Below are 13,164 nucleotides of genomic sequence, written 5' to 3'. Positions count from 1 at the left end.
ACCTTTGGGGGGGCAACAACCTGGGGTGAGGGGGAAGGGCAGAGTGGCAGGAGGTGCAAGGCTGGGATGAGAAAGGAATGAAATTCCCCCCACACACCCTGTAGCACCCTGGGGGGTCACCAAATTTTCATTTTTATTTCATGAATGCTGGGTGTTTAATCTCCCTCCTGGAATAATAAACTGAAGGCTGAATTTCTTACTAAAAAGAGATGCCGTCGTTTTGATTACTAGTAAGTAAAAGGGCCCCACACCAATTCCTACTCTGGCGTTTTGGTGACTTTTGCAGAAGGGGAGACAGTCCCTTACTGAGCAAGCTTAACATCATAGAAATTTCTCGAACAAGAAGTGGGATCGCTGATGTCTCCGGCCTCTTCCACCTTCACCATCTCTCAGAGCCCAGAACCCCACCCCAGATCCCTGCCAACCTCAGTGAAAGTGTTAAGTTCAGTCGTGTCTCAACTCTTTGTGAGTCCATGGACTGTAGCCTGCCAGGCTCCTCTGTCCATGGGATTCTCCAGACAAGAATACTGGAGTAGGTTGCCATTCCCTTCTCCAGAGGATCTTCCCAACTCAAGGACTGAACCCAGGTCTCCTGCATTGCAGGCAGATTCTTCACTGTCTGAGCCACAAAGGCCTTTGCGTATTCTGTAGCTTCTGCTGGGAAGCTCTCCCCTCAGCCTTGGCTTGTGTGACTCTTGCTCTGGGCATCTCAGCAAAGCTGAGGTTTACGCTCATGGAACCCTGGGGTCTCTTCATCACTCGAACACACTCATAACCACACTGTAACCTTGTGATGCTGTGGTTTTGTCTCCTACACAGGACCTTGTCCACTGCTGGGGACACCTGCCTGACACCCGGCCTGGAAGAACTGCCCAGATGGACAGATCGAGAGGTACTGAGATCTGTAACTTTCAGATAATTCCTCTCTCAAGATCTGGGCAAGTTAACAACAACAGCAACCACATTTTCGTTAAGATGCTGGAGGTCCTTTAAGCTCCTGGTTGATCACTGCCCCCAACCCCCGAATCTCTCCAGGTTCATTTCAGCTGCTCAAGTGTGGAAGGCAAAATAATGGCCCCAAGGTGGCTATGTCCCAATCACTGGAACCTGTAAAGATGTCACCTTAAATGGCATACGGACTTAGTGGATGGGATTACATCAAGGTTCTTGAGATAGGAGGTTAGCCCAGATCACCTGGGTATCCAGGTGTCTAGGTGGACCCAGTCTAGTTCCATGAATCCTGAAAAGCAAAGACTTTTTCAACATCACTAATCATCGTGTGTGTACTAAGTCGCTACAGTCATGTCTGACTCTTTGCAACCTTGTGGAAGGTAGCCTGCCAAGCTCTTCCTTCTCAGGATTATAGGACAAACCCTGATCTGTGTTCTGCAACAGTTCCCCTTAGCAGAACCCTCTTGGAACTACCAGGGGGAAAGAAGAAGAGAGTCTTGGCTGCCTTGACTCTCTCAGGCTGGTCAAGGCAGCCTCTATCTGAGATGCTTGGCGAATTTAGGGGATAGATGCTATCAACACAGACTTCCCAAGTGGTGCTGGGGGTAAAGAACCCACCTGCCAATGCAGGAGATGTAAGATGTGGTTTCAGTCCCTGAGTCAGGAAGATGCCCTGGAGGAGGGCCAAGTAACTCACTCCAGTGTTCTTGCCTGGAGAATCCCCATGGACAAAGGAACCTGACGGGCTACAGTCCATAGGGTCACAAAGAGTTGGACACAACTGAAGCAACTTAGCACGCACACACATACACGCACACATGCCTTTAGCACACCCTCTCCACGTGCCATTTTGGGACCTCCACTCCCGTGGGCATTAACTAGGATGGCATGAGGGCAAGGGGACAAAAAAGAAAAGGAACTAAGTGTTGGAACTCTCTCCACTCAAGAGCTGGCAAAGGCTGAAAATATAAACAAGATGGAGAAGACACTCAGAAGATTTATGGACAAGAACAGTGAAAGGTGTGTGATAGCCAGGACTCTGGGTTCACAGCTCCCAGAGTGGCATCAGAGGACGCCACACCCCTAGCTAATTCTGAGTGAACTTGTGTGAGTCCACAGTCTCCTGGTGCACTCATCATGAGGCCAGCCTCCATGTCGACGTCTGCTTGACAGAGAACAGCTACCCATCATGAGCACAGCGTCCATGCCAACAGCCCCTCCCCCAACATCCTGGAAAACCTGGGGCAGGGCTGGGTCCCAAGCGGAAACAGGAAGAACCGCCCCAGGAGTCTGCACTTGGGGCCCCAAAGCGGTGAGAAGCGAGGTTCCTGCATCCCCTCCTGGTCACAAACCATAACCCTCCCCCCATGCATAAGAGGAGACACCCAGTGTGATGGTGGGACCCTATGAGGGCATGGCTAGGTGACCGCACACACTAGTTTAGATTGACAGTTGCACAGGAGGGACATTTCTTGGCTCTTCCAAGCCCTTTCATTGAGACGAGATGGACACTTTCCCACGGCCATCCCTGAAAGATCCAGTCCTCAAGTGGATCTGAAGGAAGAGCCAATACAGAGAAGCCAGGCAGATCTGGTTTCAATCATGTTTCACCCTATGACCCTGTCACAACTGCCTAAGTTCCCTGAGCATCATTTGGTTCCTCTGTGAAATGGGGACAATCACGGCTCCTAATTCATGGGTTTATTACACGTGCCAACACCACAAGCTGCACGCTCAGCACAGCCCCCGCCCCCATCAATATGAGCTGGGATTATTATTAATGAGGAGCCTTACACTGCTGCTTTTCTACCCCGTTCGCCCTTAAAAGCATCTCTTTCAGCCCCAGCTGAGACGGAAATGCGGAAATGAACCTGACACCCACTGTACACATCCCTTTGATGAGAGTCACCCTCCAGGAGGAGCGACCTCATCGAAATGTAATTTTTTTCCCATTAATCATCCACCGAGACAGCTCTCAGGTCTCCAATTCTCTTAAGCAAATAACCACCAATAGAAAAAAAAAAATCTTTTCTTCCAGCTCGAAGTGCAGATTTGTATAATAAAAGCAAGGCATTGAAGCAGTTATCTCCTCTCATCTGGTCTTCCCTTTCATAACTCACACGGGGTCCAGCCCCTCTCTCTCCATCACTCCTCTTTTTTTTTTTCTGAGGCCAGACCCACATGCGTGACAGATAACATCACTGCAGAGCCCGGCTCTGAAGAGCCAAAAGCCACCCCTGGCCGGCCCCTCCTGACTATTCCCTGGCTGCTTCCTCTCCTAACTCCTGCTTCCCTGGCCTCCTTATTCCTGGCCTTTCATCTTCCAAGTCGTACAGCAAGGAAGCCAGACCCACAGAGGGACAGAGCACAGTGCTAAGTGTGCCTTCAGAACCTCAGACCAAAGTTCAAATCCCGGCTCAGCTGTGTGGTTTCAGCAAGTCACTGCCCCTTCCAGGTCCAGCTTCACCTTGTAAGGTGGGAAAAATAAAACCAACAATCCAGCCTTACTGAATGTTGAAGGTTGCTGTTACAATACACTGCCGTGTGCTGGGGCCCAGGGATGTAGAGTGAACAGGGCCTGACCTGAGACCCTGGTCCTTGCATCCCAGGGCTGGCCACAGAAGAGGACAGTGAAGGGTCCAGGGATCTCCAAGACCACTGTCACTTGGCCTGCAAAGTGGGAGCTCCCCAAGAGCACTCCCAGGTTTGATAACTCCCTGGAAAGACTCAGAACTCACTCGAAGCTGATACACTCACATAATAGTTTATTATAGCAAAGGATATGGATAAAATTAACCCAGTCAAGAGCCCCAGGGCCAGAGCCCAGGAATGCTCCATACTCAAAACTTCTAGTTGTCCTCTCTCTGGGAGTCATGAACAGCCCCAACCTTTCCTGACAAAGATGTGGGAAGCTGAAGTGGAGCAGGACCCTAGGGTCCTTGCCTCCTCCATGTCCTCTGCCTGCCCTTTGTCTGTGGAAAAACTTTAGCCAAAGAGTACGTTTAATCAGAGAAGTGAAAAAATACAGAAACAAAGGAAAACAGTCCAATAAGACTAAATAATAATAGCTTAGTCATTAAGCATGATCAAAGACCTTTAGTTCCTTCTCAAGGGGCTGAAGATAATATTCTGAACCATGTCCTGTGAGCTGTCTTGTAGCTATTGAGACCCCCACCAGGTGGAAAAAGTTAACTAACTACATGATAACCAGACTGTAGCCAAGACATAAACTGCCACAATTCTGAGACTTGGTCTCAAATAAATGGGAACAAACAAAAATGGGAACAAACTGACCCTGGAATTTAAGATTAATCATACTTGAAACAATCAAGATGATGATGGTCAGACCACTGCCTGGCTAATTTCAAGGTGACTATCAGAGCTGACTGAGCTGTTTCTACACGTAGCCAACTCCATCTGTCTATAAAAGCTCTTGCCCACTGATTGTCATTTTCAGGGAGTTGGCTTTTGGACAAGAGTCTGCCCTCCCCCTGCCCTCCTACCCTTCAATCGCCAGCATCCAAAATAAAGCAAACTTTCCTTTCCACAGAACTTGTCCATCGATGAGCAGCCAGACCCCTACTTTCAGTTACAAGCACACATTAGCAATGCTCACAGGGACCACCCTCTATCCCCCCACCTGGGCCTCCAAGTCTATGTGCTCAGGCACATAGACTTGGTTGACTGCTGTGTGGCTGACCTTGGTCTCCAGCCCCTCTACGGGTCAAGCTGACATTTCGTGGCCCTAGGCGCCCATCCTAAATCACACTGTCAGCATAGAATCTCTGGCATGGCCCAAGATCGCCAGGTACACACGGACACCTTATCAGGCAGGACATTCCAAGGGCGTAGAGGTGACACCCCCCAGGAGTTGGGCAAAGGCAGACCTCTCTCTGTGCGCAATGACTCCCTACTGCCCAGAAGTTTAGTTGCAAAATCTATCAAGGTGCGAACTTCAATGTCTGCACTTCTTCCCTTTCAGGTACCAATGTTCGTACAGGTGTGTAGATATCCACATGAAGATGTCCACGCAGTTGTTTAGAAAAGGGAAAAAAGGAAAGCAGAAAGGAAAAAGGAAAAAAAAAATGAATGCTCCATAAAGGGGTCACTTAGAGGAAGGCGCATCCATAGGGTTGACTGGGAGCAGCAGAGAAAAAGGGACGGGGCTGTTTTTGCCCTGTGCAGAGATGCAGTGAGAGGCCCAGGACATGCTGCTGGTGAGAAGGCAAGTTGTTATGAGCAGTCGTGTGGCCCTGAGTGATTTATCTCCTGAGTGCCCCCATGTCGTTGGCGCTAAAATGGGACAGTGCTCTGTCCTCCCCCAGGCTCGCTGTGAAGAGTGAACGCAGCCAAGTGCGGGAAACAGCAGGTGCACTCTAGGGCCGGGCCTGTACATCACCGTGCTCCATCCCCAGCTCAGGTCCCCGGAACACGGCTGTCAGGACAGATGGATGACAGCTCTTCTACCTGACATTTGTTACCAGGCAGGTGCCTTGACCACTGGGTCATGAATAAGTTACTTGATAGGCTGATGACTTTATTGTTCATTCATTCGTTTGATCTACCCGCCTGTGGTGGGTGCTATGGATGTGGAGTAATGAAACCAGAAAAGCCCTTCATGTTTAAGGAACAACCAATCCAGTGTGGAAGACATGCTGAGCCCAGAGAGAGAGGTGCGCTTGCCCAAGCTCACAAAGCAAGTCCCAATGCCCTGCTGGTAAACCAGATGGGCTGTAAAGTGGAAGCTGTAGCAAAGATGTCTGGGGAGCTGGTCAGGCTGCTGGGTGGACAGGACAGGGGAAAACCTGTTCCCAGCCAAGAGAGTTGCATGAGGAGGTCTGGCAGTGAGAGAGGGTCCAGACCTCAAGGACAAGGGTGAAGTCCAGTATGACCAGAGTGGAAATTCCACAAAAAAGTGAGGGCAGAGAGACCAGGCTGGGGAGGGTGGCAGGGGTTGGGGCAGCTGGGTTTTGTGGACCAAGATGAGGAAGGGACTTTACCTTAAAGGTGACAGGGAGCCCATGAAGGGTTAACACAGGGGGACATGCTGGAACTGTGTATGAACAAAGTGCTCCTGCTCACTGGGGAAGGAAATATTACCAGGGGTAGAGAGGAGCAGGAAGACAGACTGAAAGGAAGTTGTGGTCATCACGAAGCCAAAAAAATGCTGACCTGGTACCTAGAGTGCCTTTCCCTGCTCTCTGCTCCCTCCAGCCTCTGCTAATGCAGGGGATTCTATTGGCAGGGGTGGGGGTCAGCTCTGCCTGGCCAGTGAGAGCTCATTGTTAAACATGCAGGAATTTTGTCAGTTTTCGGTTGCACCACTGGTAGCTTTGAATTCACACCACAAAAGTGGGCAAAAGTTATAAATCTGGACTTTGCTCTTCCTGCCCTCAGAGAACTGGTTTCGCATCTTCCTGAGACCAGCTCCTTTCTCTGAAAAGATGCTCAGGAGAGCCTCCCTGCCCAACCCTAAGGCATCCCACACCAAGGAGTGACTCACAGTGGAGAGGGTGCAGTGCTTGATGCCTGAGGCAGATTCAACTCTGCGGTGGAACCCACACTTCCCATGGGATGCAGCTGAGCCTGGGTTCTAGCCCACCACAGCCTCCACTGGGCTTTTTTTTTTCCCTGTAAGTGTGTATCTATTTAATGTATTTGTTCTGCAAGGTAAGATGGACATTTTAAAGATGAAGGATGGAGGACTTTACTTTGCTGACGAAGGTCCTTCCAGTCAAAGCTCTGGTTTTTCCAGTAGTCGTGTATGGATGTGAGAGTTGGACCATAAAGAAGGCTAAGCACCGAAGAATTGCTGCTTTTGACATGTAGTGTTGAAGAAGACTCTTGAGAGTCCCTTAGATAGCAAGGAGATCAAACCAGTCAATCCTAAAGGAAATCAACACTGAATATTTATTTATTGGAAGGACTGACGCAGAAGCTGAAGGTCCAATACTTTGGCTACCTGATGCAAAGCGCCAACTCATTAGAAAAGACCCTGATGCTGGGAAAGATTGAAATCAGGAGGAGAAGGAGATGACAGAGGATGAGATGGTTGGATGGCATCACCGACTCAATGGACACGAGTTTGAGCAAGCTCTGAGAGATGGTAAAGGACAAGGAAGCCTGGTGTGCTGCAGTCCATGGGGTTGCAAAGAGCTGGACATGACTGAGAGACTGAAAATCGAGAGGACTTAGGTGCAGACAACACATATGCACAGGGTCACAGTCCACAATCACTTCGCTAGAACACCAACAAGGAACAGCTCCAAAGTCACCCCACTGCCATGATGTACAATTCACAGGGCAGGGTGTGCCCCGAAGAGAAGCACCCACGGTGACTGAGGAGAAGCCTTTGTGAGAAGATTACTTCAGGATGTTCCCCAGCAGGGAAGCTTGCCCGGCTCCTGTACTCATCGTCAGCCCAAGGTTGGTGGGAAATTGTCAGGTGGGGGTGGGCCTCTTCCAAGACCGTCAGTGGCATCTGAGTTTCCTCATCACATGCAGATTTGTTCCGGCTCATCCCTGCTCCCCCTGCTTGCCCAGCTTCTCCTGAGAGGCCTCCCTCAAAACCACACCGTGGTGAAAATGCCCATCAAAGCTCTCCTCCCAGGTTCCACATCTCAGGTTCACTCCAAGCGCATGTGGAGACCAGCACAGTCAACAAGGTATCTCAGATACAGACAAGGAAGCCCTGGGACCAGCAACTGTTGACATCCATGCTCTGCAGACATTGAGGACCATCCATGCTTTTTGATTTAGACCTTCATCTTGATGACAAAGCTTCTCGCAAGCCCCAGTTCCCCAGCGCTTAGAAACAAAATGAAGTTCAGTTTGGAATAACAAGGCTCTGTTGTCCGGGTGAGATCACCGCAGAACCGCTGTGTCAGTCCCAAAGAATGTCTCTATTTCCCCCTGCCTTTTGGGTGACCCCCTGGCTGGGGGCCCGCCTGCTGTAGCAGGTCACCAGAGAGAGAGCAATTAAGTTTTATAGCCCTCTGCTCCCACTCGGTCACCACATGCCGGGTGAGGTCACTCTTGCCGCTTTATTTTGATCTGTTTTAAAGATGTTGGTGTCTTGAGAATCACACCTCCCTGATGAGCTCAGATCCTCAGGTTTGTGAAAAATAAATAAATAAATAAAATCTTCCCCTGCTGTGTTGGCTCTGCTGGGCTCTGCAGTGGGTACCCGGAGGTGACATCGAGGACCATCCTTGGATGCTGTGCGAACTTGGACAAGTTCCTCCCCATCCCTCGGTCTCCATTTTTTCATGCAAGTAACATAAAGCCTGGACTAGATGAGCATTTCCCAAAATTCCATCATTGCCCCACACTGCCATAATTTTGGCCTCTTCTGCCACCTGAACTAGAATGCAGTCACACTTTTTTCCTGTAAACCACCTCATATTTTAAATTAATTGCATTTAGTTTAAAAGGAACCTCGGTGTTGCCACCATAAAGGGAAAAATCAGTGTGTCTTGCCATTAATATAAAGTGACTACAGAAAGAGACACCTTGAAATAATTATTTCTAAATAATAATTGCTTGATTATTTAGAAACATTGAGAAACAGTTGTTTCTAAACTAATACTACTAACTTCGAGCCACATGCCGCTGCCTGTGAAGTCTGTGAGCCTGGGGCTCTTCTGTCGTTGTTCACAGGAGAGATTAGAAATGTCAGAAGGTGCTAAAGACTCCTAGTGCCAGACGAAGACTTTTCCCTTGGTCTAACCAGAGGGATGGAAAGAGGACTAATTTTCACACTGTGTGAATCAATGTTGTTTAATGTCACAAGCATGCATCACCTAAAACCACATTGCCCTTGACCCGTATGCTTTGGAAAACACTGGTTTAAATCTTCCCTTAAAATCTCTCTAATTTGGCAAAATAATTTCAAGCTCCAGAGTGCCTCTGGAACTTCTTCCCAAGCCAGTTCAGCATCTTTCCCAGAGTAGCACGCAGACCATTTGGATCAGTTACTCAGAGAGCCCATTTCAAAGACAGCTTCATGAACCCCAACCTACTGAGGTAGCATCTTTGAGCTGGGGGCCCCAGATCTACCTTTGTAACAAGGATGGCCCATGATCCGAGGCTGATTTAGGGAAGCAGGATAGGGTACTTGCCAGAAAGATGACAAGAGCACAGCCAGCCTTGGACTGGTGATGGGAAAGAGAAACCTAACAAGCAAAGAGCCATTCAGAGCTTTCGGTGTCAGCAGGCAGACACGGGCAGAGAAGAAACGATGCTCTTTAGGATACAGGTGGAGATGGCTGAGGGGTGGACTCTTCTCAAAAGACCCAGTAAGTCCCTCTGGCTCTGTGCTCAGAACGGCTTTGAATCAACCCACACAAACACATCCCCAGGAGAGACTTTATGAAGCTGAATTTTATTGACGTCAGCAGCAAACATTCCTCATGACCCCAGGAAGGGTGAAGACTGTGCCAGGTTGAGATGAGGTTACCTGAATGTTTGAGAAAGAAACAGTCCTTCTTCACGGAGCAGCTGGATGCCCAGCACGCTTCCCTGGGTCCTCGGGCTACCTTGAGACCACCATGGCTCTACCTGCCCACCGGCATCGTCTTGGAAACAGCCTTGCATTCCTGCTCTCCGGCCTCCCAGCAGCTCTGCTTGGTGTCCGTTTTATAACCAAGCCCTTGCTTCTGGCCCAAGTGCCTGTGAACACAGGGTGCTTTGGAACCCAGCTCCTGTGGTCCGGCTGCTCTCCTGCTGATTTGAAAGAAATGTCAAGGTGGGGACTCCCCCTTCGCAAGTCAGATGAATTCAAAGTGAAGACAAAGACGGTCACACAGCCTGAGGGCCGCCTTCCCCACCTCGATGTCCCTTTTTCCTGAGGAGGCTCAGAGGATGAGAGGCCATCATGTCTGGGAGGCACTGAGCCCTCACATAGGAGATGCAGTTCTGGCCTCGACAATATTCTCTCAAAACCCATGTCTACCCAGAACCTCAGAGTGTGACCTTATATGGAAATGGGGTCTTTGCAGATGTAATGAGTCAAGGTCACACTGGGTTTCCCAAGTGGGGCGAGGGGTAAAGAACCCACCTGCTAATGCAGGAGAGGTAAGAGACATAGGTTTGATCCCTGAGTTAGGAAGATCCCTTGGAGGAGGGCATGGCTACCCACTCTAGTATTCTTGTCTGGGAAATCCTATGAACAGAGGAGCCTGGCAGGCTACAGTCCATAAGGTCGCAAAGGGTTGGACATGACTGAAGTGACTTAACACACACACACTTGAAGTCACACCGGATTAGGGTAGGCACTCAAACTAGTGATGTCCCTGGTGGTCCAGTAGTTAAGGCTTTGCACATCCATCACAGCAGGTTCGATCTCTGGTGGGGGAGCTAAGATCCCACATGCCTCGTGGTGTGGCCAAAAATTTGAAAAAGTAAAATGAGGAATGAGTGAATGAAAGTCGCTCAGTCGTGTCTGACTCTTTGCGACCCCGTGGACTATACAGCCCATGGAATTCTCCAGGCCAGAATACTGGAGTGGGTAGCCTTTCCCTTCCCCACGGGATCTTCCCAACCCAGGGATTGAACCCAGGTCTCCCGCACTGCAGGCAGATTCTTTACCAGCTAAGCCACAGGGGAAGCCCAAAATAAGGAAAAACTAAACTAATTATGATTATTTTAGGAGGCTTCCCAGGTGGCCCTGGTGGTAAAGAATTTGCCTGCTAATGCAGGAGACACGGGTTCAGTACCTGGGTCAGGAAGATCCCCTGGAGTACGAAATGGCAACCCAGTCCAGTATTCTTGCCTGGAAAATCCCATGGACAGAGGAGCCCGGTGGGCTACAGTCTAAGGTGTCGCACAGAGTCAGACACAACTTAGCAACTGAACACACACATTTAGAATAAGGATAAAAGGATGTCTTGCTTTCTCCCTTTGGCCTCTAAGACAACAGAACTCATGCACCAAAGGGCCTTGGGTGGGCAGATGCAGTGATTTACTGGGGCTCCCTGAGGACTGCCTTTCTAGGGAGGCGGCTGTGCTGGCTGACCTGGGCACCTCACTCTCCCCGCAACAGGTACCCGAATTTGCTATGAGCTGACAACTATTTAGATAGCACGTACATTGTATTAAATATCATAAGTAATCTAGAAATGATTTAAAGTGCACTGGAGGAGGAGCTTAGATTATATGCAAGTTTTGCACCATTTTATATAAGGGACTTGAGAAAAAGTTCAGATTTTGGTGTCCAAGTGGGGGAAGTGGGGAGAGGGTGTCCTGACACCAGTGCGCTGTGAATACCAAGGGCCGACTGTGTCTTGCAGGGTAAAAGCTTCCACCAAGGAAAGACGGACTCTGGCAGAATGATGTGGGAACCTATGAGCATAATGCTGCCGGCCTTCTGGAACTTTCCTGTTCAAGCTCAGAAATCCTGCTTTGGGACGAGACCCAGAACAGAGTCAAATCCACCTGGAGTCCCTCCCAGGGCTTTTGACTCATTCTGTGAGAGGCACGTGAGGCATAGCGGGTCAGTGTCTCAAACAAACTGGACGTCAGAACTTATAACATTTAAGCTCTTGTTACAGCCCAGAGTTATGGACAAGGCCCAGGGAGACAACGGTGTTGAAAGTTCGTGATGTTCTGCAGGCTGGAGATGAGGCAGTGGGAGATTTCCACAACCTTTGCTGTTGTCTCTTACAGTTGGCCAATTAATGTCGGTAGGACGGGAGTCAGGGATCTCTCGTGAGAAGCAGGCTTCTCATTCTTGGTCATGTAAACAGAAACTCATCTTTCCCATGCTTAGCCCTGATCTCTCATCCTTCAGGAATGCAATTATCCCATTGTCAATGCACCCCTGATTGTTCATTTGGTCCCTAAGTGAGCAGATCATCTCTTAGGCTGAGAAATATTGGCTCCCGTAATGTGGGATCGGGAGAGCCCGGGCATGTTTTCAGAAGTTGAAGAGAACTCTGCCTAAACATTTCAGTCAGGAGGACTGACAACAAGAACTCACTTCTTAACAGTTTCAGAGGTTGGAAGTCCAAGAGCAGGTGCCCACACAGCGGAGTCCTGGAGGAGACCCTGTTCTCAGCTGCAGACTGCCGACCCCTCTCTGTGCCCCAACCCAGGGAGAGGGGCAGGGGGAACTCGGCAAGGCCTCTCATAAGGGTGCTGATCCTGTTCACAAGATGATGACGTGATCTGTTCCCAAAGGCCCTATCTCCTAACACCATCACCTTGGGCATTGCACGTGTGTGTGTGCTAAGTTGCTTCACTTGTGTCTGACTCTTTGACCATTGCCCTCCAGGCTCCTCTGTCCGTGGGATTCTCCAGGCAAGAATATTGGAGTGGGTTGCCATGCCCTCCTCCAGGGGATCTTCCCAACCCAGGGATGGAACCTGTGTCTCTTATGTCTCCTGCATTGGCAGGCTTATTCTTTATCACTAGTGCCACCTGGGAAGCCCTTGGGCTTTAGGTTATCAACCTATGAGTTTGGGGGGACACAAACATATAAGCTAGAGCAAGGAAGTACCAGGTATAGAGAAATTCACAAACACAGAAAGCAAAATGGTGGGTGCTGGGGCTGGAGGGAGAGTGGGAGGTAGGAAGTTAGTGTTTAGTAGGGACAGAGTTTTGGTTTGAGGAAGATGAGAGAGTCCTGGAGATGGATGGGGGTGATGGTTATATGACTGTAAATGTACTTAGTCCCACCAAATGGTACACTTAAACAGATACATTTATGATATATATATATATATATTTCACCACAGTAAAAAAAGCAGTTTATCCAAAGGGCAAATCTACAAGTATGACCCTTTGGGGTAACCAGTAGAGATTGCTTTGCCCAAAGCTTCAATCACCAACTAGGAAGTTTCAACTCCTTGTCTGGAGCTCAAATGACTAAAAATTGGGGTCCTGAATCTCTCTGGTTCTTTTACCCCATCACACCTCCCCCTACCTTCACCACACCTAGTACCCCCCATTAAGGGTGCCCCCAGGACCACTGAGACCACAGCCAAAGCCCAGCTCCAACCCCTGGAGCGCCAGCCCTTCCAAGGGGTGACCTCCTCATAGAGTTAGTTCTCTGTCCTGTTTTACCAGCCTGACTGGGGCCAAGAAGATATAACCCCGAGGGTCTGACTATTTCCACATCTACATTTTAAAAAGGCTAGCCTAAACTGAAGCCAAGTCTGCCTCAGGTAAATATTAGCTTTGGTTCTCTGTGTCCCCAGGGAACCAGGGCTGGGG

Source organism: Dama dama, chromosome 23 (assembly GCF_033118175.1).
Source record: "Dama dama isolate Ldn47 chromosome 23, ASM3311817v1, whole genome shotgun sequence".
In the NCBI taxonomy this organism is placed as follows: domain Eukaryota; kingdom Metazoa; phylum Chordata; class Mammalia; order Artiodactyla; family Cervidae; genus Dama; species Dama dama.
Note: the sequence above shows the minus strand (reverse complement) of the source record.